General features: G+C 43.8%; 1 non-coding gene across 1 annotated transcript; it reads right to left on the minus strand.

Moving 5' to 3' along the window:
- Nucleotides 1-4,383: 4,383 nt before the first annotated feature.
- On the minus strand, nucleotides 4,384-4,499 carry trnal-uaa (transfer RNA leucine (anticodon UAA)). Its single transcript has 2 exons — nucleotides 4,462-4,499; nucleotides 4,384-4,418 (listed from the first exon to the last, which is right to left on the minus strand). It is a non-coding gene; the product is annotated as a tRNA-Leu (tRNA).
- Between the last annotated feature and the right edge of the window lie 1,020 nt (nucleotides 4,500-5,519).

The raw sequence follows: 5,519 nt of genomic DNA on the forward strand, positions 1-5,519 counted from the left end.
AACTTTCCATCACCCGCTTCACATCCAAAATAAATGGTTGTGTTTGAGAACAGATTAAATGCCTAATTTGAGAACTGAGTTATATACACACAAACACATCCTGGGAACGAGAAATGAAAACGAGCTTGTTACAGTTTTCTCTGGTTAGGCAGCATCTGTGGAAAGAGAAGCAGTGTTAAAATTACAGATCAGAACTTGTTAGACGCGTATCAGCAGAGATTTGGGAGGGAGGTTGTAATGGTGAATGACAACGCTGGGAAGAATCGCTGTGTTCACATGGAGGGAGGTGAGGATTTGGACGTTTATAGATGGACTGAATGTGACATCCCTGGCTGGAACACAGGAGGTTCAGTTGTAACGGGGAACGCAGCTTTACTGTTGTTGTTTAAGGTGTTTGAGAGAAAGGGATTCCACGTAAAGAAAGAAAAATAAGATGGGAAAAAAGGGGGCTATGACGGGCACTGGTGGGTCTGATACAGACGAAAACGGTTCTGCAGTTTTCTGAGAAGCGGGGGCAAGGGCCACAGGTTTGACCCAAGCTTCAATTTGAACAGAGCGGTAGATGAGAAGTAAAGGGGATGCTGAGGCCAGCAACGCCGTCGGGATAAGCTGTAAACAGCTGTTTTGTAACTCGAAAGTAACTCACAAAATGCTGGAGGAACACAGCAGACCAGTTAGCGACAGTAGGAAAGAGTAAACTTTCGACATTTCGGGCCGACATTCTACATTAAGGCACTGATTGTGTGTGTGCTCTCTCGTATTTCGCGCAGCTGCAGATTGTTTCGTGGGCAGAGACTTTAAAGACAGGTCGCTATCGTTTCTGCGGAGTGAGGAGAAGAAGCTGTCTAATGTGAACGGTCTAATGATTCATTCAGCATTTGATTTAAATTCTGAGCTCGGATTGTCTATTGCATCACTGGCTGATAAATGCAGATATATTTGCGGAGAGACAAAGTTGTTGAAGGCTGGGAGTGTTCTCTGGGGTGAAGCCCACACCCGCTGGGGAGGAGGAATATGAGGATCTGGCTGAGCAGACATCTGAATTTCTGGATGAATGGCACTGTTCAGATAAAATGAAAATACTGAGACCGGTAGAGAGCTTAAAGGGTGCGGCGGCTGATATAGTGAGTTTCCGCAAGGCAGAAAATCCATTAGCCACATCAGCTAACTGTCTGCAAGCTCGGGAAGATGCCTTTTGCGCTGCTGAAAGTGCAGCCGATCTTTGGCGCACGTTTTAGGAAGAGGGAGCGAAGTTGCCTGCCGACATTTTCAGGCTGGCGAAGCTGCCGCATGTTTGAACGACGAAGGATGCACTCAACTGTCTTAGAGAAATTGAGGGTGGAGCAAATTATTAAGGGGGGTGGTGGTCGGGAGGGTTACAACATGATGTGATTGCTGTAGGTATTCGAATGACACGAATATTCCGATAAGTTAGCGAGGAGGAAAACATGATGGAGGAACGGGAAGCCTTCATGATCAGGGCAAAGTCCTCGGTAGTAGCCACTGTTGCTAAAGCGCCCCGAATCTCACACAACCGCGGGTGTTGCAGGCTATCGTGAAAAACCTGTGGGCCGCGGTAATTCGGATGATATCGTTTGCTGCTACACAAAGGGCCGATAGGAAGCCCGACACACGGGTGCGATGTTACTGAGCAGGACCCCTATACAAGGGAAGTGACCGATATTTTCTGTACAAATGTGGAGAAGCGGGGGTGTGAAGGACAGGAAAATCTTCAGAAAACAATTCAGCGGTTAATCAAACAGCGACGAAAAGAGATCAAGCTGCGGAGGGACCCAGTAAAGGAACAGGCTGACGTCATGGAGAGGATTAGTGTATCAAAGGAAACAGTACTAAAGTACAAAACACTCTTCCTGAAGGGCTAGTGAGACTATACTCTGGTGTATCTCTACGGACTGAAGGTACTTATGTTAGATCCATAGTAGACACAGTTTTTCAAATTACTTTGCTTTGTAGATCCTGTTCCGACCGGCATCGGGCGCACTTACCATTGTCGTCACTGAGTGCCCTGAGATTCCGGGGTTTAGTACTGATGAGTAGCCATACAATGGTTACGTGTTGTTGAAGCTGGTGTTTACGGAGCAGATGTTGGAGTAACTGAGATTATTGACACACTAGTCTTCCTGTACCCGGATCCGATTGAGAAGGATGGAGCTTCTATTCTTGTGGGAACAAATACTGCCGATGGGAGCACGCGAGGAGAGAAATGGAAAGAAGTTTTTGTACTCCTTGTCCATTCATCCTGCGTATAGAGCTGCTTTTGAGAAGGTGCCAGTTCCTGCTAAGTCGGATGATGAACGGAAAGGAGGAACTGTGAGGTACACCCAGTCTAAACCTATCATCTTCTGTACTGGGTGTAGGTCGAGTAACAGGAATCCCTGCATTTGCCGGAATGCTTGAGGAATAGAAAAGGCGATTGACTGAGAACATTTTGGAATGCGAAGAAACATTTTCTACCGACAGGTTTGATTTTGATTTCTCCAATAGTACCTGCCACACTATTAGAGCAACTGAGAACACGCCTTTCTGAGAGAAATCTCGCCAGCTGCTTCTAGCAAAGTTCCAAGATGCTTTTCAGCACCTGCTGAAATTGCAGGAAACCAGGTTCAGTCCTGGAGCAGGTGGACCCAAGCCGCCGGAAGACACAAGTGATAGACATGGGGAGACAACGTCTAGTAGTCAGGAAGGGTCAAATGGGGACGTTAGTAGGGTAAACACTTAATTTTCCCGATTACCGTGAGTACAGAAACACTCCATCTTCTGAATAGCCGGACGTAGAGGCCCAAAGCCATCATATGCTCGAGCTATCAGTCTTTCAATCCTGAATTATTTTTTTAAACCACTTTTGAAACGTGTCCATTGATAGCACATCCTTTCTAAGACAAGGGGCTCCAAACTGCTCACAATACTCACAGTAAGGCCACATCATGTACATTTTAAAGCCTCAAGATTATATTCCGGCAACTATATTCCATTCTTCCATCAATATTTGCTACCATCTCATTTGCCTTCCTGACCACTTTCGCAACCTAAAACATTCCCTCAGGGAACTCTGCACGAACAAGCTTAACTGCGTTTGCACCTCCGATTTTCCAATTTTCTCTAGGTTTAGAAAATAGCCTTTGATTTTATTTATTTTGCCGAAGTGCGGAAGCACTGTTAATCCCTGACAGTGTGTTCTATGTGCCACTTCTTTGCCTAGTATCCTGATCTGTCCAAGTTCTTTTGTAGCTTCTCTACGTCCTGCAGATTTTCTTCATCTTCACCTATTTTCATCTGGTCCTCATACCTGCCCGTAAGATCATCAACTCCAACAACTAAATCATAAAGATATAAAGTAAAAGTATCCATCCATCAGTTATATTTCATCCTGCTGTACTAGTTTATCTTGTGCTACCTCAATTGAAATTTCCTTTTTGTTTAATCTAATACGCTTATCTTGTCCAGATTTTAATTTTTTAACTTCCGAAATTATATTTACTAGCTGTATTAAACGTTTCAGGTTTATGTGAATAATTTCAAATGGTTCATATTCGATCCTTCGTCAATGTGTTATTCATCTGGTTGTTTTGAGAAGGAGTTTATATCTAAAGAAATTCCAGTGGGCTTCGTAGTCGCCCTGGATTATTGCGTAAAATAACGATCAATATTGCTATTATCATTATTATTTCGCTTGACTTTGCACAGTTTGTTGTGTTACACACATTGAGTGTTTGACCGTCTTGTTACTACGGTCTTTCAATGATTTTATTGTGCTTCTTGGACACCCGCGGGAAAGTGAATCTCATTTTTGTATATGGTGATATATGTATACAGACTTGCTGTGATGCAAAATTTACTTTCTCCTTTTAACTTTGAACCAGTTGGGCCGAAGGCTACTTTCTGCGCTGTATGTCTTAAAACATTTACTTTGCAAAACAAGGAAGAGTGGCCTATTAAGCCAAAGAAAGGGAATATAATCCAGTCCAGAATGATCAATCCGATATTCCCAAGTGCAGAGTGGTGTTAAACGTACGATACTGAACTCGGCGGCGGATGTACAGGTATGCGTAAGAACGACGATGTAAAATGTCGTTTCAAAATAGCAACGGTCAACGTGTCTGAATGGCACCGATGTCATTCTGTCCAACAAATAGCCATGTCTGATAAGGTGACACAGACACTCTTCACCGATTCCTCTTTCTCTTCAAACTCCGCACCCTAAATCCGATGTGATGTGACCCGTTGTACTGCTCTCTGTTATGACTAAAACAAAATCTTTATCTTTCTGGCGTCTTTCTCATCCTCCCAAGCAGACCATGTTTTAATCGCTGCAATAAAATTAGTGATTGAATTATCAAAACACCAAGTTTAAAAGACAACAGCTGTCAGGAGTGGGATTCGAACCCAGGTCTCCAGGTGGAGACCATAACACCCGCGTCTATTATGAAACGACTTTCTCGGCTTAAGTCTGGCGCCTTAGACCACTCGGCCACCCTGACAACTCTCTTCAAACCCACATGAACAGCTGTGTTTTACATAATAGAGTGAATGACTACTTTGGTAAGAGAGTATACATGCACAACACACACTATATCGTGGGATTTGAAATGAAAATGGACGTGATGCCTTTTCTCAGGTTTTCCAGCATGTGAGAATTTAAAGCTCACAGCAGCACAGCACTGAAACTGGTAATGCACACAGTTTAGGCCATCTGTCACCAAAAGGATGACGAGGCTTTGGAGAGTGTGCAGAAGAGATTTAACAAGATGATACCTGATTTAGACGTTTTTTTGCGATAACGAGAGTTTCTACAAACTTTGGTTGTTTTTTTTTTCTCTGGAGCAGCAAGGCTGAGTGTGAATCTGATAGACGTCTCTTAGATTTTGGGAGGCATAGATGAAGGTAGAGCACACAGAAGCTCTCTCCATCTCAGAGGTGACATGTCTTATATCATAGGGCATACATTTCAACTAAGAGGGGATTGTTTTGAAGAAGATGTGACAACACCCTATCACTCAATGTCGGCAAGACCAAGGACAGATTGTGGTCTTGAGGAGAGGGAAAACCACAGGTCCTTGAGCCAGTTTTCGTTGGAGGAAGTAATTTTAATTTGGTAGGTATTACTATGTCCTCTATGTTCTTAGGGAACTGCGGGGATTCACCATGGCCTCAAAAACCTTGATGAACTTCTGCAGATGTGTAGTAGAGAGTAGATTGCCTGCCTGCATCACGACTTCGTACGGAAATAGCAATACATTTGAAGGAAAATCTTCAAAAGTTTAGCGGATTGGCCCAGTCCGTCACGGGTAAAGCACTACAAAACATTCAGCACATCTGCATAACGCTGTCATCGGAAAACTGCATCCACCGCCAGAGGTTCTCACCAATCAGGAAATTTTCTTTTTACGCTGCTGCCATTAGATAGAAGGTAAAAGAGCCTCCGGACTCGCACCGAGAGGTGCAAGAACAGTTTACACTCACGTCCCCATCCATTGAATATTCCGACAGCCAATGATTTC

Source organism: Mobula birostris, chromosome 13 (assembly GCF_030028105.1).
Source record: "Mobula birostris isolate sMobBir1 chromosome 13, sMobBir1.hap1, whole genome shotgun sequence".
Taxonomy (NCBI): Eukaryota; Metazoa; Chordata; class Chondrichthyes; order Myliobatiformes; family Myliobatidae; genus Mobula; species Mobula birostris.